General features: G+C 35.1%; 1 pseudogene; it reads right to left on the bottom strand.

The window, feature by feature from the left end:
- The window catches only part of LOC118522094 (complement factor H-like), a 31,616-nt pseudogene extending 11,668 nt beyond the window's left edge, over positions 1 to 19,948 (bottom strand).
- Between the last annotated feature and the right edge of the window lie 1,843 nt (positions 19,949 to 21,791).

Below are 21,791 nucleotides of genomic sequence, written 5' to 3'. Positions count from 1 at the left end.
TAAATAGATTTCATTAAAGTACCTCTGCATATCGGCCTTCCTATCCATTGGCTCTTAATACACTGTACAATATTGGATCCATCCAACTGGTAATATTCTGGACACTTATAAGTCACTTTTTCTCCTGATCTATATGATTCCTTCTTCGGGCCTATGAGCATGGCATCACCAAAGTCAGGTAAACTAGAACAATACATTTCTGAAAGAAAAAGAATAGGTACTTGTTCAGTAAATCTTTAAAAACACATAATGGCCAATAACTATAATCTAGAACAATAGGTACCTATCAAATCAATGAATACTGTACAAAATTTTTCTTATAACTTGAAAAAAATAAGTTAGAAGGCTTGACTTAATTACATTGAATGGTTCTTTTTGTTTTCCTTTTTTTCTTTTAAGTTTTTCTTTAAATTCTAGTTAGTTAACATATAGTGTAATACTGGTTTCAGAAGTAGAGTTTAGTGAGTGGTTCTATGTTTATCTAAAGTATAACAGGGGAATGGTGATATAAAAAGCCTAGAGAAATACGAATACATGTAATGCTTGAGACCATACTACTTACATTTGAATTCTTTTTTGCCCATATAGGCCACCTGCATTATGCATGTATTTCTCATTTTTGCTTCTGTCAAAATCTGCTACCTTTAATTATGTCAAATATCTTAGAAAATTATATACATATAAGGAGATAACTGACAGACTAACAGTACATTGAACAATGATGTGATTGAGGAGCTGTGATACAGGAACAGAAAATAGAAGTCTGAGAATGTGTAACAGAAGTTGTCCTAAGTGTACACAAGATGACAGGAAAGTGAAATAATTTGGATCTTATTGTAACCTTTTATTATTAGGGTTATTAATTCTCTACCAGAATCCAGAACTTTCCAGAGATACCTTGTTAAAGTCTAGTATTATTTAGTTTCATAGTTGTACCATTTATGCTCTGAATTAAGGGTAAAATTAAAGGCACTCTACTTATGCATTCTGGTGGATGGGACCATTTTCCTTCTAAATATTTTATAAATGCAGGTCCATTAATCCCAAAACCTTCGGCACAGTTGTAAGTGACTTCTTACTCCATATTGGTAACTATCTAATATGTGAGGTAGAATACCATGTGTCATCAAATATGGTGGTTAACAAGGAAGTCCTTTAAAAAATGAAAAAAAATTACTCCATGTTTCACAAACTCTGAAATTTAATTTTATGTACTAGTTGTCATATTTTGTAGTTTTATTTAAAAAGAAATGATTACATAGGAGCTATGATCATATCACAGAGAAGGTGCACAGATGCTTCCTAAAACCAGTATTCTGGTGTGTGTCCAGCTGCCAACCTGGGCAAGAACTTGAAACTAAAATTGTCAACATATTTATCAAAGAGACTTTCAATGCTTCTCAAACCAATAATGAATAATAAAAAGAAAAGCACTGAGAATTTTTAATCATCTTAAGAAAAGTACCATATACTGTAACTAATCAGAAGGGACATTGTAGGAAAAATAAAATTTTTTAAAAACCTCCTGGCAAAGCAGGCACTACAACTCAAATAAATAGAATGTGAATAGCTGAATTTATATAAATAGGTAGGTTTAGTGTTACTATGGATCTAGTTTTAATTTTTTAAATGCCATAATTAAAAGTGACTCGATAATGAACAATGAAATGAACAAAAATAAGATTGTTTTGACTATACAAAAATTGGGTTTAGCAAAATACATAAACATATAAATGATTTTAAACATTTAGATATAAGTGATTTCATATATTTAGAAACCTAAAGGATTCTGTATCATGACTTTGATGACAACTGATTATTTTCAATAAATTATATTGAAAATAGAATTTTAGTTTGCATCCTGTCCTCACCTACACACTGAGGTGGAGAACTCCATTTTCCCATGTAGCACATTATCCCATCTTCTTCAGATATCCTGAAACCATCTTCACAAATATAACTTAATTTAGTGCCATGTGCATAAAGCCTGGGTTTAAATGTTTCTTTCCTTTCTTCTGAAGAACTAGATATGATTCCATGTTCTATATGAGATGGTTGAGAACATGGAATCTTTTCTATATGAAGAACAGAGATCAAAGAGTCAAACACCAATACAATGCTTACATTGAAAAATACAATCAAATACTACTTGGGATTTTAAAATAAGGACAATGTGAATAAATTAAATCATTTAAAACTGAAATATTTGTAACTTGCAAGGATATATGTCTCCATAATATCTATGCTGCTATTCTCTGAGTTTCAATATGTCCCTTCATTCTTGTCTTGCTCATCATAAGGAGTAAAATAGGCATAAAAGGAAATTTTATCTCATGTCTACATAGTAACCCAAAGTTTTTGTCTGTGTTCATTTCATAGAAGCAGTGAAAGAATGCTGATTGATTTGTGTGCCTAGATTGTAATTTACTGTTTCAAGATAAAGTGGAATATAGAGAAAGGCTTCCTCTTGTTCATTTACAGAAAGCACAGGGGAGTGTTAACCTCATTTGAAAGAACATCATAAAGCAAGTTATGCACTACTAACCAACACAGCATGGTATTGACTGCCATCTTCCATCTTTACACACAAATTCTTCTGCATCCTGAATTACATAATTTTCTTAACAGAGAACAGATATTTTTTTCTCCTTCCTGGTAATTCACTGTAGTTGTCATATCTTGAGCATTGGGAATCTGAGGTGGAGGTGGGCATGACTGCGTTTGTAGCTCTAAAAATATTAAAATTAGATCTCTTGATTAAAAATCATAGGGTAAAAATATCAAAAGGATAATTAAGCAGAAAATTAAAAATGATGTATCATAAATGATCACATAATATTGGCATGTTCTAGGTTTAAATATGTTATACTCTTCAGCTTGGACCATGGTGCTTCACATTTGGCTTATTCTCATGGTTTTCTTTGTACTTTCTTCCTTTCATTCTTTCTGTGATCAATCTTGCATAGTTTATATAAAACCTCTTTTAATTATTTCTAACCATTAGGATGTTCTAGCTGAATTACTCACTCAGTATCAGGCACTCCATAAAGACTGATATCAAGATCTTTTTAAAGATGTCCACAATCAAATGTGTTGGGATTGGATTAAAACCTTCACAGGATATCCTACCAAAGGAAGGTGATTAGCCACAGGAAGAATTATACTTAGTGAACCATCAGTTGATTTGATACAAATTCTTGGCCAAGATAAGAATGAAATATGTTCACTAGTGATTTATAGTATGTTGCTTAAAATCCAAAACTCCCCTGGAGGTACCATTTACTAGCTAGCCCACGCTGTTTAAAGATATATAGACTGATGAACAGTTTAATGTTTAAACAGCCTGCCTTTAGTTAAATGACCAGTGGGATATAAAAGACCTCTCTGTAAACTGTCTGAACTCCCATAAAACTGAGACAGCTTGGATATATCTGGGCAGTTAATAATTTGAAGGCAAAGCATGTCCTGGTCAACTGAGAAAAGTCTCTGGATGACTATACCTGGAAGCTTTTGGACCTCTCCATGATTTCTTGATGTTGCTTTCTCCTGTCACACCATATATTTATTTCATTAAAAGTTTTCTGTGAGTATACACTGTGAAGTTGTCAAAATTATTTCACTTGTCCACATTTTACATTCAATTCAGGGAAATATTTGACTGAGTAAACTTCCTCCATGCTACTAACGTCAAATTTTCAAAGTTGGTATGAGTATTGTATAGTTCATCAAAAATATTTTTTCTTGGAGTGCCTGGGTGGCTTAGTCTGTTAAGCGTTTGCCTTCGGCTCAGGTCAGGATCCCAGGATCTTGGGATGGATCCCCACGTTGGGTTCCCTGCTCAGCAGGGAGTCTGCCTCTCCCTCTCTCTCTGCCCCTCCTCCCACTTGTGCTCTCTCCCTCTCTCTCTCAGATAAATAAATACAATCTTAAAAATTTTTTCTTATATTTAAGTATCTTGTCATATTTTTTCAATGTATTCTCTTCTATGTCTGATGTTTAACCATTTTTTGTCCTAATAATCTAAACTTGTACTTCCTCTTGATAAGTCTTGCCAGAGGTTGATGCATTTACCAGATTTCCCTAAAAGCTGAATTATTATTCTGTAAGCCAGATATTTATGCTTTTTTTAGCTTCTCATTATAACAATTTATGCTTTAATTGTTCATTACTTCCAAGTTCTTTGGGTGCATGTTCTTTTCTAAATTCTAGATGGTAATTCCTATTGCTTTTATTTTGTTCCTTGTTTATAATGAATGGTTTAAAGTTATAGATATCTGTGCCTTTGCTGTGTCCCATAGATTTCAATGTGTACTGCTATCATTGTCATTTTATGTAAAGTATTTTCTGTTATTTCTGTTATATATTGTTATTTCCGTTATTAACCACCCATTTCATTATATAAGCAGATATCTTATAGAAATTCATAAGCTTTCCTTGAAATTTTTATGGAAATGAAATACCAGAATAAGTAAAATAATTTTGAATAGCAAGAACATAATTGGAGAATACAAATCAGACTTCAAGACTCATTATAAAGCCGTAGTTACCAAAGCAATGTGGCAGGAATAGGATAGATAAATGGATACATTGGCTGATACAAAGTCTAGAAATAGATCAATATTTACATAGTTAACTGATTTTCATTTCAAAGTCTTTTCCACACATATTGCTAGAACAGCTGGCATCTATATATATATTTTTTAAATCAACCCCTATTTTACACCAAACTCAAAAAGTAATATACGATGGATGATATACCTAAATAACATTGCCAAAGGCATGGCAAGCAAGGGCAAAAATGAACTATTGGGACTTCATCAAGATAAAAAGTTTTTGCACAGCAAAGGAAACAGTCAACAAAACCAGAAGACAACCAACAGAATGGGAGAAGATACTTGCAAATGACATATCAGATAAAGGGCTAGTATCCAAAATCTATAAAGAACTTACCAAATTCAACACCCAAAGAACAAATGATCCAATCAAGAAGGGCAGAAGACATGAACAGACATTTTTCCAAAGAAGACATCCAAATGGCCAGCAGACACATGAAAAACTGCTCAATATCACTCAGCATCAGGGAAATCCGAATCAAAACCACATTAGATACCACCTCACACCAGTCAGAATGGCTGAAATTAACAAGTCAGGAAACAACAGATGTTGGCGAGGATACAGAGAAAGGGGAACCCTCCTACACTGTTGGTGGGAATGCAAGCTGGTGCAGCCACTCTGGAAAACAGTATGGAGGTTCCTCAAAAAGTTGAAAATAGAGCTACCATACGATGCAGCAATCACACTACTGGGTATTTACCACAAAGATACAAATGTAGTGATCCGAAGGGGCACGTGCACCCCAATGTTTATAGCAGCAATGTCCACAATAGCCAAACTGTGGAAAGAGCCTAGATGTCCATGGACAGATGAATGGATTAGGATGATGTGATACACACACACACACACACACACACACACACAGGAATATTACACAGCCATCAAAAAAAAAAAAACCCTGAAATCTTGCCATTTGCAATGATGTGGATAGAACGCAAGGGTATTATGCTAAGCGAAATAAGTCAATCAGAGAAAGACAAGTATCATATGATCTCACTGGGGGGCACCTGGGTGGCTCAGTCGTTAAGCGCCTGCCTTCGGCTCAGGTCATGATCCCAGGGTCCTGGGATCGAGCCCCACATCAGGCTTCCTGCTCCACAGGAAGCCTGCTTCTCCCTCTCCCACTCCCCCTACTTGTGTTCCCTCTCTCGCTGTGTCTCTCTCTGTCAAATAAATAAATAAAATCTTTAAAAAAAAATTCTCTCTTTAAAAAAAAAAATCTCACTGATATGAGGAATTCTTAATCTCAGGAAACAAACTGAGGGTTGCTGGCGTGGTGGGGGGTGGGATGGGAGGGGTGGCTGGGTGATGGACATTGGGGAGGGTATGTGCTATGGTGAGCACTGTGAATTGTGTAAGACTGATGAATCAGACCCGTACATCTGAAACAAAAAATACATTATATGTTTAAAAAAGAAGAAGAAGAAAAAGAAGATAGTAGGAAGGGAAAAATGAAGAGGGGGAAATGGGAGGGGGAGACAAACCATGAGAGACTATGGACTCTGAGAAACAAACTAAGGGTTGTAGAGGGGAGGGAGGTGGGGGGATGGGTTAGCCCGGTGATGGGTATTAAGGAGTGCACGTATTGAATGGAGCACTGGGTGTTATAGGCAAACAATGAATCATGGAACACTATATCTAAAACTAATAATGTAATGTATGGGGATTAATATAACAATAAAAAAATTTTTTAAAAAACTAATGAAGTAATGTATGGTGACTAACATAACATAATAAAATTAAATTAAAAGAATAAATAAACAATGTTAACATCAGGGACAGAAAGATTCATAAATTCAATTGCTAATTAATACTTTTCCTCTGTAGCTACATATTGAACTATAAACAACAAATGTTTGAATTCATTGTAATTTAAGACTTGACATTTTCACAAATAATCTCTAAATTTCAAAAATATTGTTATAACTCTATATATCAAGAAATGCCATTCAGGGCACCTGAGTGGCTCAGTTGGTTAAGCATCTGCCTTTGGCTCAGGTCATGATCCCGGGGCCCTGGGATCGAGCCCCAAGTCGGGCTCCCTACTCAGCAGGGAGTCTGCTGCTCTCTCTCTCCCTGCCCTTCCACCCCGCTTGTGCTCTTGCTCACACTCTCCCTCAAATAAATAAATAAAATCTTTAAAACAATTTTAAAAAAATGTTTTTTTAAGTAAAAAAAAGAAATGCTATTCTCACCAACACACTGAGGAAGTTGGGTCCACATTCCTCTAACACATGTAATTCATCTGTGTCCAATCAATGTAAATGTTTCTCTGCAACTGAACTCCACTGAATCTCCATGGTGATAGGAAGGGGCAGAAAACAACAATATAGCCATAATCAAGTCCCCATATATCACCACATGTACTGGCCTCTGTAAAAATTTCACAAAAATATGTTTATCTTTAAAGTATAATTTATGTGGTTATATGAATATAAACAAAAAGTGTTGATTTAATCAAGTTTGAATATTCATGATTTTTATACATTACCAAAACATATAGGCAACGTTGTCCATTTTCCATCAACACATTGAATTTTATTAGGACCCTTCATCAAAAATCCAGGGTTGCAAACATATTCCACCAATTCATTGTGTTCATAATTTTCTTTGTTTGTTTCTTTAACCTCCCCATTGGGGAGTTGAGGAGGTGTGCCACACAATTTTACTAGCTCTACAGTAGAAATACTGTGTAAATAATGGTTACAGTGTCTACTTTATATCTTAAAAATCCACTAAAACAGAGAGATTTTTTCTTTAATCAATTTATTATTCATGACATAATTTATTATAGTATTCTTAAGCAATTTTTAAAATGGGGTTTACAACAGATTCATTTCCCGATTCTATTACTTATATTGAACTAGCCTATTAGAAGTATATTCAAGCGTTGAAAATACATTCAATATATATAGGCATAAATCTGGCTAAAGACATGTAAAACTGATAAACTGAAAATGAGAAAACATTATAGAGATAATCTAAAGGCCCAAATAAAAGAAGAAATAAAGTTCAGAAGATTTAATATTGTTAAGATATCAATTTTCCCCAATGATCTATAGATTCAATATTACCCCAATCAAAATCACTGCAGGTTTTTTTGCAGAAATTGACAAACTGATTTTAATATTTACATGGAAATGCAAAGAACCTAGAATGGCTTAAAAGAAGAAAATTTTGAAGGACTAACATTATGAGATTTCAATACTTATTACAAAACAGTAATTAAGAAGCTGTGGTTTGGGCATAAAGACAGATGATAAAAAACAGAATGGAGCTCAGAAATAGACTCACATCTATATCGACAATTGATTTTTGACAAAGCTGCAAAAGGCAATTCAGGGGAAAATAATTGTTTTTTTTCTACAAATTGAAGTAGAACAATTGGATACCCATATACAAATCAAATCAGAGCTTTGATTCTATCATATCTCATATTCATATATAAAAATTAACTAAAAGTAGAGCATAGACCTAAATATAAAACCAAAACCTTTAAAAAACATAGGTGAAAATCTTTGTGAACTGAGATTAGCAAAATGTCTTAGATAAGACATATAAAAAAACTAAAGACACAAAAAATATTTTCTGACTACCTTACAATCCTATAAACATAAGAAACTTCAAGAGTGGATTAAAAACCTCGGTAAAGCCCTGAATTCAGCTTTGAAAGTATAGTTCAGACAAATAGGAAAAAAGTAGCAAAAAAATATGTTCAATGATCTAGATATTCTAAAGATATATCCAAACCAATTAGTAAATATGGCTGTACAAGTATATTAATCATATTGCATGCAATATTTTATCAAAACTTTTTTTTTAAAAAGTACCATCATTTGAGACAAGAGACAAGCACTTGATCAACATATTTTAACTTTGATTAAGCTATACATGTGATGGACTTGACCAAAAGTTGCTTAATATCATTTAGACATAATCAATGAAATGAGTTAAATGTTAACTTACGTTAAATACTGTTTAAAATTGTTCAATCCTAATGGCGGAATTGTAGGCAAAAAGAAAAGTAACAAAAGTCCCTTCGGTGTCAGACACCCTGTAAATATCTATGGGCACTTCTACTACATATTTCAATAAACAATTGGATATTAATTTCTAATTCTTGTTTCAGCAATTGTAGGATAAATATTCACCTTTACATGTTGGAAAATTAGGGGACCATCCAAAGTGATAACACTGAACCGAATCTGGTCCAACTCTTGTGAATCTTTGTCTGCAGGAGAATTTCAACATATCTCCAACTCTCTATTTGTCTTTTCTGGGCTCAACAATTAAGTATTTTTCTATTAGAGGAATCTCTCATTCTCTTTCTATAAAAAAAGGTAAAAGAATTTAATAAGAATATATAATTAATCATTGCCAAAGTAAATTTTACATGTGTCACGTAATAATGGGGAGCAAAGTGTTACATATACAGAGGAGCTTCTGATAAATTCTCTTCTTTGAAAACTGTTACATATTAGATTTTCTATGCCCTCTAAATCCATACAGGACTCAGAAATATTAAGGTGTTGAACAGCAATAGATGTGTCCTAAAAATTTATTTGTAAAGTCAGTTTGCCTATACTGGATCTGATTTTTATCACTGACATTTATAAAATTTAATGTTATATTGTTTTAGACTGTCAGAAAAGCATTGTCTCACATTAAAAAAACTAAAGCTACAATTTTTAAATTGCACACTTAAATAAAAATTGATATTTTTCTTTAATATAATTGGGGACCTAGAACTCTAAAGAGAAACATTTCTAATGTATTTTAGCTAGAGGAACATTTAAAAAGCTTAATCGATACTTTATAAGTGAAGAAATTAAACTGAAACACGAAAGAAAATGAAGAAACGTGTTCAAGGCCACATAGTCATATTCTAGGTGTCCTGAATATTTATGCAATATACAACTACCTATTCTTATTATACCTATAATTATAGTAACTCTTAATAAATTGTTAATTGTTCTGATTCAAATTAGGAAGGTATAAAATTATTCCTTAAAATGTGTGATATTTGTGACATTGCTAAGTATTGTCAAAAACTGTATTTTAAAAAAGAAACTGCATTTTTCTTATTAGGAATCCTCCTAACTTGCTAACTAATTTATAAAATTAAAAACTGAAATTTAAAAATTAGAATCATACTAAAAAGAATATTCATACTATCTAAAGTCAAGTATTTATACATAATGATAAAATTAGGTGTAAGATAACTATTCTTAAAAGTAATGCCACAAAAAATAACTGCAAATTTGCTTTTTTTGCTTTAATGTTGAGTTTTGTAGCTTAGTTGAGAAGGTCACACTTGATGAGAACTACAGGGATTCTCTCCTAAAATTCTATTTCAGTCTTCTACGTAGCAATTCTTTTATTTGTATGTATCTTTGTTTATATACTTTGTTTATCTCATCACATTGTGAAAAATGCTGCCTTAACAACACCAAAAAACAATAATAAAAAAATAATAATAATAAATCTTGGCTGTTGGCTATTTTCCAACTGTTATATAGAGATACTGACTTTTAAAATGTAATATAAAGAAGAGTTTGAATGGGCATACCCTGAATTAGAGATATTTGTCTTTATCCAAAAGTCAAAATCATAAATCCAGGCACTGATACTTGGAAATACTAGTACAAATTTTTTTTAAGTGCACATTTATTTAAGATGCCTAGAAACACTGTTTGGCTTAAGTGGTTTACGATAATAGTAATTTCTTTTTTTTAAAGATTCTATTTATTCGAGAGAGAGCATGTATGGGGGAGGGAGGGGAGGGAGAGGGATAATCAGACTCCCCACTGAGTGTGGAGCCCAATGCAGGGCTTGATCCCACGGTCCTGAGATCATGAACTGAGCCGAAGTCAGGCACTTAACCAACTGAGCCACCCAGGCGCCCCAACAATAATTCTTTGGAAACCTCTCCACAAAGGAGAGAATTCCCAGGACAATAAACTCAGATATCAGCCAATCTTTGTGCAATTTTCTGCTACATGGTAGAGGGAAATTATTTGAAAAGAACATTAAACTGTCATTTGTTCATTCAATTTTGGGAGGTTTTACCATGCCAGTGAATTCCTACCAATGGGTTCACAAGGTCATAGGTTTTATAAAATTTGCAATAAAAGCCTTATTGGCCACATCAGTTTTTACCACTGTCCCTATCACTCCAAATTCTACTCAGTCCAATTTTTCTGACATGTGGTGACATTGGAAAGATCACAGGAATTACATATTCATGATTTTGAATTCTTTTTTAAAGAGGGCCCGTCAACATTGTAAAAGCTTCTGATTTCATAAAACCTGGATCTGCCTCTAATCCCAGAAAAGAAATTCATGATCATCTTAAAAGCCTCCCCTTTTACTTAGAAGAAAATCCAAGCTCTTCCATTTCCTGCCTACACTTCCAATATAACTGACAGCTCTCTCCCCCTGGCAATCCAGACTCCAGGCTTTTTGATCTTTGGATCTTTTTTTATTATTTTTTTTATTATGTTGTGTAAATCACCATACATTAAATCATTAGTTTTTGATGTAGTATTCCATGGTTCATTGTTTGCGTATAACACCCAGTGCTCCGTTCAATACGTGCCCTCTTTAATACCCATAACCAGGCTAATGATCTTTGGATTTTTTAAAGAGCTCAAATTCTTTGCTACTTCAGCTTTTGCATAGACCCCCATCTCTATCCTGAAGGGTTTTCAACCTTTCTTTGTGCACATGCCATCCTATAGAAAATAGAGCCCTCCATCCTTGCCCTCCCATTTTCTAAGTTCTTGGATTCTTTTGTTTCTTTGAACACAGTTATGTATAAAATATATTTAAAATGTTTTTATCATCCTGTTCATTATTTGGCTTTATTTGTTGGGTTTTTTTAGTTTTTGTTGTTGTTGTTGGTTTGCTGTTTTTCTGTTTTTGTTTTTGTTTTTTTAATATTGGAATGAAAGCTCCCAAAAGGCAGAGCCATATTTGTGGGTTTTCACCATTCTCTCCTGGCCTATTTCTAGCTCATAAACAGGCATTTGTTGACAGCCTGAATTAATCAACTTTAACTGGAACTAAGACACTACTAAGCAAGTCTACCTCATCTCAATAATAAACTCACTGTGTGCTCCTTTCTTGAAGTCTCTATTTTAAACCTTTTTTATTCTTCCTAAGTGTTCCTTCTCCTCCTTTCCCCGTGCACCATTCAATCTCAGGTGACTCTGTCTTACGGTTCAAAGGAAAGTGGAAACCATCAGCTCCTGCTTCTTTCCAGCATGAGATTTACACCTCTGTTTTCCTTCCTTCCTCCTGTTACAAAGTTGGAAGCAGCTGTATTGCCACAGAAACCTCATACTTCCACAGAGTTCCGGTTCCCTTTCCCTCCCACCCCCACAGGGAAATGTCCACCTCGAGTATTCAGTCTCTATTATATCCTATTTAGCATTCACTTGGCTCTAATGTCCTCCATCTTTAAAAAAAAGAATCTTCCCTTTGGTGTATGATTTCCTCTAGCAATATTCTGCACTTCCTATCCACCATATTCACACAAATGTCTTTAAAGAGTTATGACCACATGCTATACTGAAGTTCTCACTGATCATTTTTCTTCAGGAAACTCTATTTAGGTTCTGCACCATGTATTCCTTCCAAAACTATTTCTGTTACAGTTATTGCTGGCCTCCAAATAGCCAAATCTGTGATATTTTCAGTCTTCTAGATAGACATATCAGCTTATTCAGTCTAACCAAAGCAACCTTTTGAACAATTATACATTTTAAAGCCTTTTACAGATAAAGAGGAGTCAACAAAGGTTCAACTAGGCTTGATATGTTTCCCTAAGATACATGCTTAGCAAGTAGTGGAATTAGAATGAGAGCCCATCCAGGCTGACCCAATAGCTTTGCTATTAATCGTTCTGGTGTATGTTTTCTTCCTTTAGTCATTTTCTTCTCTCCATTTCTATGACAACATTCATTCCTACATTTTTTCCTCCCAATTTCCATATCCTCCATTTTTTCTATCTACTTGGCTACCTATTCCTCTTCTGTCTGACACCTAAATGTTAGAATGCTTCAGGGCTCAGTCCTGAGCTCTCTGTTCTTATCATTCTATATTCTTTTCCAATTTGATATCATCATTACATGGTGATAATCCCAAATGTGTATCTCCTGGCTAGACCCATCTATCCAACTCTGTAGTTTACATATCCAAGTTTTATTGTCTGTGGCAGTTCAGCCATGATGTGTCCAAGTCAGAACTTGTAATGTTCCTCCCAAAGTGCTCTCTCTCCTGCCAGCATCATTTCACAGAAAGCCACTGGTATTTACCTAGGTACTTTTAAAAAAAAAAAAATCAAATAAAACGTGAATCCTTGATTTGTTACTCTTTCTCACACCCAACATTTAGTAATATTTTCTGTGCTTTCTACCACCAAAATATATCCCAAATCTGTCCTCTGTTCTGCATCCACTCAGCCATCACCTATGTGATCCCCACCTTTCTCACTCTACAAGGACTCCTGAATATTTTCTTGCCTACCACAAGAAGAGTGTAGGAGGGGGACGGAGGGGAGAGAATTAAAACAACATTCAGAAATTCAAATCAAATTACATCATTCCTTTGCTTAAAGACTCGTTTATGGCTTTTAATCAATGATAAAATTAATCTAAATGCTGAGATGCCCTAATATAACCTAAATAGTCTTTCCTTAGCCTCTTATCCAGCCTCAGCTCATAAAATTCTCCCACATAAAGACTGGAATCCACTTACCAAGATATCTCCCAAATACTGTTTTGTTGTCAAAGCTTTGCACACTCTACATCCACTCATTTTCCCACACATCCAAGCTCTCTTTCTAAATCTGGAATTGTGGCAAACACAAAAGAGATTCATGCAACAGTCCACAGAACTTGTCAAAGTCAGAAAATAAAGAGCTCCTCTGGAGACCTAAAGAAATTAACTCTCAAGGTGGGAGGGGTCAAGCAGAAACTCAAGAGCAAAATAGCTGAGGCCCTTGTAAGAAACTACAATGTTACTAAGGAGAGCTAAGTTTAAAATAACTTAAAAGCTTTCATTTAGTAAAACAAAATATTTATACTTTAATCACAAATCTGTGATGTATATGACCCATCGGAAACATTACGTTCACATACTGTGTTAAAGATAAAATATTCTCTTTGAGTTTTAGAACACCTTCTCTTCCCAGCTGACATTGAATCAGAAGGATTCACCTTGATTTTAATTATTGTGCCTTAAGAATACCTCCAGGGGGCGCCTGGGTGGCTCAGTCGTTAAGCGTCTGCCTTCGGCTCAGGTCATGATCCTAGGGTTCTGGAATCGAGCCCCGCATCGGGCTCCCTGCTCTGCGGGAGGCCTGCTTCTCCTTCTCCCACTCCTCTTGCTTGTGTTCCCTCTCTCACTGTGTCTCTCTCTGTCAAATAAATAAATAAAAATCTTAAAAAAAAAAAAAGAATACCTCCAGATAATTCAAAAATTTTTTAAAGGAGCACATAGCATTTTTTAACTCCGTTTTCCTTTTACAAACCTTATTTCCAGTTAACTGATAACTGCTAATTGAAGACAAAAAGTGTTTTGTTTTGTTTTTTAATTGAAGTATAGTTGACCATGGTATATTAGTTTCAGGTGCACAACATAGTCATTCAACAATTACAGATTTTTTTTATCCTAAAAAAAAAAAAAAAAGAATACCTGAAAAAAGGGTAACTTACCATAACATGTGGGTGTATCAGACCACCCAGTGTGACCACAGACTGTGGAGCCCGTGCTGTGTCCAAGTCTGTTTCCGTATCCATCACAGCATTCAAAGTCCAGCTGGTCACTGAGCTGAAACCTTGTGCCACCGCTCTTGAGTCTGGCATTCACGAATACTGGCATATCACAAGATTCTAGTTCATAACAGAATTGAAGATTTTATTTATAATGGTAGTTCATGAACAACCTAACTTAGTAAATCCCATCCCTAGAACAAACATCTTGATCAATTAGTATGTGCTAATGAATTAATCACTACGTAAAATTAATCTAAAAAGACCCATGATAAATCGTTGTCTTCAAATAGTTACCAAAAGTGAAGACAATATTTCTACTTCTCATCACTAAAACACTCTGAAAATTTATTTTAGGAACATTTTTCTCCATTCAATTATACTTACACATTCATAGCCTGCTAGTAATAAAAGAGGCCATTACAGTTTATAGTACTTTTTTCTAGGAAACTGGAATAGCATTTTGTGAATTAAGATCCCAGACTTCTTAGCAGTTACAATATATATACCAGAGTAAAATGGGTAATTAAATTAAAAAGATTGATGTGTTTATTATGTAAGACATTTTTTCTTCTATGATAAGAAATCTTGAAATGGAAAATTAATTACAATTAATTCAAATCACTCTACCAATGCCTTTCACAAAGTTCAGATTTGAGTTCTGGAAGGAGGTAGGAGAGTGGTCAAAATCAGAAATGTGTTTATGCTGGAATATTTGTTAAAACTCAAATGTTTCTTGAAAGCAATACCTATGTGCCACTGGTGCTTGTCTTTTTGCTTTTTCTGTTCTATAAATGTTATCTAAAACGCATGGAAAAAAGAATACTCATGAGCAATTTGTACTTAAGAAAGCTTGACCAAGGATCAGGAAGATGAACTGTGTAAGGATAGGATTATTTTACAGGTGGAATAAAACTGCTGTATGGTTATCTCCAGGTGTACCTAAAATTCTAGTGCTAACCCCTGGCCAAGATAAGCATGGGATGTGGTATACCTAGTGATTTATAATTTGCTGTTTAAGTATAAAACTCCCTTGGAAACACCCTGTACAAGCTTGTCTACATTTTGGAGGAATATATAGATTTGTGGTTTATACCTGGTTTAACTGGTTACACAGACTAGTTTTAAGTATGTAAACATAATGATATATGAGACCTCTTTGTAAATTTGTGCATTAGCCTGCCTGAAATTGAGATACCTTGCAGATATCTTGGTAATTTGGAACCCATAGATGAAGAACATCCTGAGACATGATACTGGCTGGCTGTTCCTGAAAGGCTTCAAGCTTCCCTATGATTGCTTTGTTTCTTTTTCCTGTTGGGCTGTGTCCTTAACTTTTACAAAGCCTGATGTAAATCTATGCTGTGGAGTCCTGTTAATCTTAATCATCAGATAATCTATAATTGATGTAACAACCTATAGAATCTATAAAAATATTACCAAACTAATAGTAAATTAAGCAAGATCATGATAAAAGGACAATACATTAAATGAAATTGTATTTCTATACAATAGTAATGGGAAGTAGAAAATCAAAACTTGAAATATCATTTGTAATAGTATTAAAAGAAAAAGCCTGTGCCACAAAAGGAAAGATTTAACAAAACGTGTACATAACCCATAGTCTGAAAATTATATAACCTTCCTGAGAAAAATTAAAGGAGACCTAAATAAATGGAGAGCTAAAACAAGTTCTTAAATTGGAGGAAAAAATATTTTTACAATCAACTATCCCTAAAGTGATATACAGATTCACTGAGTTCCAGTGAAAATCCTAGTAGGCTTTCTGTAGAAATTAACAAGATAATACTAAATCTCAAAGAAAATGGAAAACACATAGAAAAGCCAAAAAACATTAAAAATTAATGTATGAATTTTCTACTGCAGCTACAAAAAAAATCCACATACTTACAAGCTTAAACAATACTAATTTACTTCTTAAAATTTTGTCAGTTCAAAATCCGACAAATATATCACTGGACTAAATCAAGTTGTTACAGAGCTGTGTTCCTTTCTTGAGGCTCCAAGGAGGAATCTGTTTCCTTGTCTTTTCTGGCTTCTAGAGGCTTCTTGCCTTTCTTGGTTCATGGTGTCTTTCTCCATCTTCAAAGCCAGCAACTGTCTCTCTCTGATCCTTCTTCAACCTCATGCATATCCCTCTGTCGGTCTACATGTCTCTCTCTTTCTCTCTCTCTCTCTGTGTCTCTCTCCATTCCACCCCCCCTTCCATGTGGTATTACCCTGAGCCCATTTAGAAAATCAAGAATAACCTCTCGATTTCAAGACCTTTAATATTAATATCTGAAGAGTTCTTTTCTCCACGTAAAATACCATAATCACAGGTACTAGGGATTAGACATGGACATCTTTGGGGAGGCCATTATTCTACCTTCCACAATTAAGAACAAATTGGAGGACTCACATTATAGTAATCAAGGCAGGGCATAATGACATAAGGATAAATATATAAATTAGTGGGAAAGAATAAAAAGTCCAGAAATAGACAAAAACACATCACACCTATATTCAGTGGATTTCTGACAAATATGACAAGTTATCCAGTGAGTAAAAGGATACCATTTCCAACAATTTGTGCTAAACAACTGAAAATCCATAGGAGAAAAAGAGTTGAACCCTATTCCATACACCAAAATACCTGGAATCAATCATAGAGATGAATGTAAAAGTACATGTGTAAACTTTCCAGAAAAAAAAAGTATGACAAATCTTTGCAACTTTGAAGATGGAAAAAAATATCCTATGTAGAGCACAAAATAAATAATTAAACAAATGGTCAATTTGGATTTCATCAAATTAAGGCATATGTTCCTGGAAATAAACTGTTAGAAACTCAAAAGATATGACACACAATGTGAGAAAATATTTGCAAATCACATACTTGATAAAGGAATTGTTTCCCAAATATCAAAGTGTCTATTACAACTGAATTATAAGACAAACTACCTAAAGTTGGGAAAAAATTAAGTTTCACAAAAGGAGAAATAACAATGACCAATAAGCAGATGAAAATGTGTTCACCATCATTAGTCAACCAGCAAAATAAAATTAAAGCAAAATGATATACCACAATATATATATCATAGTGGTTAAAATTTAAAACCTGACCATCTTGTTTGTTAATAAAGATGAGAATCAATTGGAATTCTCATACATTGCTGGTGGGAATGTAAAACGCTAGTTAACTTGAAATTCAGCATGGCAACTTCTTACAGATTTAATCATGCTCATAACCCAGCAATTTTCCTTCTAGGTATTTATCCATTTTCCTTTAGGTATTTACCACTTAGGTAAATATATGGTCATTCAAAGACTTGAATTCAAATGTTCACAAACAGCTCAATCATAATTGCCAAACCTGGAAAAAAATTGCCAAAACCTGGAAACATTCCAAAAGTCCATCAATATGGATAAACAAATTTTATATCTATATAATGCTACACAAGCTCATGATGGAAAGGAATGAGCTACTGAAGCAAGAAACATCACAGACATTATGGAAAAATAAAACAACCAGATTTGAGAATCTGTTTCTATAAAGCCATTGATATGCAACTGTGGAAGGGAAACGTTAATCTATACTAACAAAAAGAATATTGGTTACCTGGTGTGGTGTTGCTGGGGGAGACTGAATGGCAAAAGAATAGAACTGGTTCAGAAGATGAAAACTGTTTCTAGCTTGACTGGGTTTGTGGTTACACAGAGGTACACATTTGTCAAATCATTGGCCTACACACTAATATGTGTGAATTTTATTGTATATAATTCATACCTGCATGAAGATGATATTTTAAATGGGCATTTGGAAACTAAACATATAGTTGTCAAGAAATTTGTAAGTGATTAAGTTACTAGAAGAAAAAAGCTAAAACATTCCATCTAAATAAAAAATAAAATGTGAAAATATATGGAATTATGAGAAAAATGCTATGTTCCAAAGAAAATCAAACCAAATAACAAGAAACTCCAGACAGAAAGAACAGAAAATACTACAAAATAAAAACAAAACTAGTGAGACAGGGAAACTGAAGGACTCCATAACAATCTGCTTTTGTTCCTTTTCCTGCTTCTATTCCTGCTAGGCCCTGCACCCCCACCCCACTTTACACATGCATTGTAATGCAAATAGCATATGTCCTCCTTGTAAGGGACGAGAAATTAATGATTTCTCTAGAATAGATAACATCTAAGGAAAAACGAGGTGAGAATGACTTGATGAAGCTATCATATGTGTATATGAGACCACTGGTGCTAGACATCTCGATGCCAAGGCCTCCTGACTCCAAGGAATAACACCTGGGCCCTCGTCCCGGTTCTAACCGGTTCGTGGATGCCTGAGAAGACACGTACACCAGACCACCGTCCTCAGTAAAAGACCCCAGACCTTAAACAAAAACAAGACTCAAGTTCCTTTCCTTTCTCTTCTCCCAGACCCCGTATCTGCTCTCTATCTTCAGTAAATTCTGCTTTCACCTCCTGCTGGCTCATGTTTGACTTCCTCCACACAAAGCCAAGGATTTTGGCTGGTCCTGTGGGACTCCCTCTGGGTCCCCAGACCCAACCTGCCAGCATCAACAGCACAAGGAATGAGTGAAGTCAGCAAGATAGTAGATAAAATAGGCCTCACAGTATCCACCCCCCAACAAGTGGCATCTATTTACAGACAAAAGTGCCTTTGTGGGAGATGTGGGATCCAGGTAGGAGATTGTGAAACCCTGGTACAGCCTAAGAACAAGGAGAGTTGTTTTAAGAAGACAGGCCTGCACCCAGGCAGCTGACTTGCCATCTGTGGTCCTGGCTAGAAACTCAGAAACAGCTCCATAATCCTGAGGATGGGCTACAGCCCCATTTGGCTTTGACTCTGTAACTAGCACCATAAGCCAACAGACCTGGGAGGAGTCTCACCCACCCATGTGTATATTAATAGGTACACAGACCTTGGCCCTGCTATAGACCCTGAAGCAGCCCATGAACCAGCACCAGCCCCTCTCAGTCAGTCTAGGAGCCCCTGGAGAACACTAATTTAAATAATTACCCATGGATAAGAGAGCCTTTGTAGAAGTCCAGGAGTCCAGCAGGGAAGCTCCAGCATATCGTTGCAGCAAAAGATCCCAGATTGGTTGCTTTGAAGACAGTCAATTTAGCTTTACCATTGATATCTCTCCCACAAGGTGGTATAGCCCAGTGCCAAGAGGGCTTCTCAGCACATGAATTCTCCAACAGGTGAATGTGATGGTGTGTAAATGAGCACAAGGCTTCCCAGCTGTGTGAGATGCTGCCAACGAGGCCCATTTCTCTCTTGCTGCATCCAGAGTACTGATCCATAAGCTGTGCAGTTGGGGAGTAGTGAGCAGCTGAGAGAACAGCAACCAGCACTTGGAATGAATTATATCAAAGAAATCAAGGGGTTTTTTCCTAATCCTTTACTTAGAGCCAAACTATATTTTTAAGTTTGAAGTGAAATTCTTATACATTGGGTCTTGTTTATATGTCCACCCTGCCATTGTCAGTGTTTTTTTTTTTTAAGATTTATTTATTTACTTTAGAGACAGAGAGAGTACATGAGCAGAGGGAGGGGCAGAGGAAGAGGGAGAGAGACAGACAATCCACAGATTCCCCACCTGAGCACAGAGCCCCGACACAGGTCTCAATCCCAGGACCCTGAGATCATGACCTAAGCCAAAACCAAAAGTCAGTGGCTCAACTGACTGAGCCACCCAGGTGCCCCTGTCAGTCTTTTAATTAAAGTATTTATACCATTTACATTTAAAGTAATTATTGTTATGTTAAAGCCTATGGCAGTCATTTTGTTATTTGTTGTGTGTGTGTTTCCTCTGTTTCTCATTCCTGTTTCCTTTTCTTGCCTTCCCTGTGGGTTTCTTCAACATTTTAAAACAATTTTGATATGTCTACATTGTTGACTATGCTTCTTTGTATAGTTTTAGTAGCAGTAGTCTAAGTATTAATATAGACATTTACAGCTTATCACTCCCTCCTGGTATTGACATGTTACCACTGCAAGTAAAATGTGGAAACCTTACTTCCATTTGGCTTTCCCCACATCTTAAACTTTTCATACAATGAATGCCTTTCCTGTTATCACTTATTGTGTTAGTCACATTCAGTCAGGGAACAGACCAATCTAGCTATTTCTACCAGTGAGAATTAAATATAGGTAATTAGTTGCAAAGGTGTAGAAAAGTCTGCAAGACCAAATGGGAGGGTGAAATAGCTGAAAAACATAAAGAGCAATAAGTATAATATCAAAAAGCAAAAAATTCTATTGCTTTCAAGATGGTACCTAAAGCTTGAACCTGTTGCTCTGTTGTTGGAAGGAGTCTTACAGTTAGTTCTGGGTCTAGGGAAGAACAGGAACAAACTAGCAGGACTTCCAAAAGTAGTATTCCCTCTGGATCACCCAACCTCCACTTGAATACATCTGTTCCTAACTACTGTTGGGAACTGCCACACTGGTAAAGCCAGAATGATCTGCCATGTCTCTGATTTCCTACTACTGCTTCTATAGGCAAAACTCAATGAAAACCAACAAAGAACAATGGGAAATGTGGTTTATATGCTCTAAATCTTAAGAGTACATAGCACTGTATAGATGTTTGGGTGGGGTGCTTGATGACATCAGTGAAATAATCAATGTAATCCACCACTGTCCATCACAATAACAGTAATGATAGTTCCATATAACAAGATCAAATTTGCCTTCCTATAATGAAGATGACTTTGTTTTCTTCCTGTAAATGGGAGTCAGAACTTCCAAGAGTCATCCTTTTGATATTTGGTAATGTTATTACCTTACTTATTTAGTCGCAATCCCACAGAGGTATTCTGTATCTTAAAAGCTAATTCATTCCCTTTCACAAAACCATAAGGTCAAGGAAGAGAAAACAGTTAAAAAAATATGCAAATATATCTATAAAAATCAAACCAGAAAGTATACTGCATAGTCTTCATGTAAGTTATTGATCATTAGACTATGGTTGATATTATAATTTTTCTTCTACACACCATTATATGTTTCCTTCCTCTTCAGCCAGCATCTAAACTAGTCCAGGTCCTCTACCTGATGGGGTTAACCACACTTCATTTCCAAATTGTCAGAATCCACAGCAACCTTATATTTAGTAGTTTGCTGATATCTTCTATTAACCTTTATTGATACACAGAGAAGCCTCAGAGAATTTTCTGCATTCAAATATAATTTCCCTGCTCTCATCAGGTAGTAGTAAACAATAACCCTTTGGCAAGTCAGTTCAATATCCCAGCCTGTGTACACAACCCACTCCTATGCCTGTTAGTTCAATGACATGAGAGGCCCAAGGTAACAACAGAGTTACCATCAACTTCCAGTAAAGGGAAATATTGATT

Source organism: Halichoerus grypus, chromosome 7 (genome assembly GCF_964656455.1).
Source record: "Halichoerus grypus chromosome 7, mHalGry1.hap1.1, whole genome shotgun sequence".
Lineage (NCBI taxonomy): Eukaryota > Metazoa > Chordata > Mammalia > Carnivora > Phocidae > Halichoerus > Halichoerus grypus.
This window is presented reverse-complemented; position numbering and strand designations above follow the sequence as displayed.